This window comes from Propithecus coquereli, unplaced genomic scaffold (assembly GCF_000956105.1).
Source record: "Propithecus coquereli isolate 6110/MARCELLA unplaced genomic scaffold, Pcoq_1.0 Scaffold25, whole genome shotgun sequence".
Taxonomy (NCBI): Eukaryota; Metazoa; Chordata; class Mammalia; order Primates; family Indriidae; genus Propithecus; species Propithecus coquereli.
In genome coordinates this window covers 1,786,264-1,788,134 of record NW_012148063.1, presented here as the reverse complement: position 1 = coordinate 1,788,134, position 1,871 = coordinate 1,786,264, and the positions used below count along the sequence as shown (strand labels likewise).

Sequence of the window (1,871 nt, the reverse complement as noted above, 5' to 3'; positions counted from 1 at the left end):
GCCAGGACTGAGCCCCTCCGCGCACTGGGCGCGGGTCCAAGGCGGGCGCGCTGGACATAGTTGCGGGCCGCTCCGCCGAGGGTGGGGGGAGGCAGGGCCGCGACTCACGGGGCCGCGCGCGGGGAGGAAGAAGTGGCACCTCCGGCCGCGCGGGGCGAGGGGCTGCGCCCGCCAGCGGGGCGCATGCGCGCTGCCGAGCGGCTCCCGGCTCCCTCCCCGCCCACTCCTCCCTCCTCCCCACCCCCTTCCCTGCATCCTCGCCTCTCTCCCTCTCTCCTCGCCCGCTGGGTGCTGAAGTTGGGCGGATGGCAGCAAACCGGCTCCGCTAGAGGACCGAGCAGCCCAGCCTCGCGCCCCCGGACCCATCGGTGCGCCGCCCACACCTCCAGGCGACTAGGTAAGATGCTGCCTCTAAACCCGAGCGGAGCTAAGTAAATGACATCAAAATGTCTGCTTTGCACCAATGGATGGGTTTTTTCAAGGTGTAGGGGGGAGGTGAAGGAAAGAGGGGGCGGAGAGTGCGACTGGCAATGCCCTGGCGGGGGAGGCTGCGCGGCGCGGAGGTCTCGGCGCTGCCCGGGGGCTGCGGGCGGGAGCGGGGGCCGCGCCGCAGGTCTGGGAAGTTGGATCTCGCGTCGCCGCTGGACTCGGTCCGCTCGCCGCCCTCCAGCTGCTGCCGAGGGGCTGGGCGAGTGTCCTGCCCGCGCAGGGAACCCTCGGTCGGGTCCCCAGAGTTCCCGCGGAGAGCCGGGCGCCTTCGGGGAACTGGCCGAGAGGGCCGGGGGTGGCGGGCGACCCCGCGGGGGCGCGAGGTGCTGCGGGTTTTTTGTGGTTGGGTGGGTGAGAGCCGAACGTGAAATCAACAGTGTCTAATCGACCGATCGCCTCGGGGGCTGTTTTTTCTCCCTCATCTTTCTTTACCTTTGCGAAAACGTACCGTTCAGGTGCGAAAGGTGTAAGCAAAACGGATTGCAGAAATGAATCCCTTGAGCAGCGGTAACATATCTGGGGTGTGTGTGTGTGTAGGGATGGGGGTCTTTTGTTCCTTCCCCTCCCCTCAGTCACAGGAAAGGGAGTTCGGGCGTGCGCGGCATGGGTGGGTTTCACGGCCACCGAGGGGGCGAGGACGAGGAACGCCCACTAACCCCGTAGCCGCTGCCCGGGTGGGTGTATCTGAGCCTCCCTGGCTGTGGGTGATGATGATTCTTTTCATTATCGGTGGAATCACAGTTTACTAGCTGCCTCCTCGCCAGCCTCCCTCCTCCTCTCCCTCTTCATGTGCTGCGGCAGAGGCTGCGTGCAGACACTCGGCGGTTTGCTCCTCTTCTCCCTACTTCCCTGCCTCGTTGAAAAATGCCGAGGACTTGAGGGTGGCGCAGGGGCAGAGCTGGCCTCGGAAGCCGCGGGAGAGGAGATGCTCCTCGCCTCGGGGGGAGGCTGCCGGCAGCGCGTCCCGGGCAGTCTGCGCCAGCCTCGGGAGTCCCTGCGCTCCCGGAGACCGAGCTGGAGTCACCTGGCCAGAAAGATGCCCGCCAGCCTGCGGGACCCGCCCTGCGTCCTCGCCTGAGCCCGGAGCCCGGGACGCCGGCTCACCTGGGAGAATCCTGGTCTCCAGAACGCTGACCCCGGCTCCCGGCATAGTGCTCCCAACCCCTCTGACCTTTCGACAAATGCTTCTTTCTTTAACGGAGTCACTGGAAGGTTTGGAGAACTTTACAAGCTTTAGAGTTGTTTCTTTCTGTTTAAAAATTGTTTTACAGCGAGGTTCTTCCCATCATGGGACGGTTGTCACACATAATAAAGAGAAATCTTAGTTTGGTTCCCATCTAGAATAAGCATTTCTGAGCCTGGGTGCCATCTGCATTTCCGGC

The 1,871-nt window shown here is 64.3% G+C and overlaps 1 protein-coding gene across 1 annotated transcript in view; it reads left to right on the top strand.

Annotated features, from left to right (window-relative positions):
- Positions 1-266: 266 nt before the first annotated feature.
- RGS17 (regulator of G-protein signaling 17) overlaps positions 267-1,871 on the top strand; it is a 152,953-nt gene continuing 151,348 nt past the window's right edge. The window contains exon 1 of the mRNA XM_012646784.1: positions 267-397. The gene's annotated coding sequence lies outside the window, so the exon portion shown is untranslated. The remainder of the gene's footprint in view (positions 398-1,871) is intronic.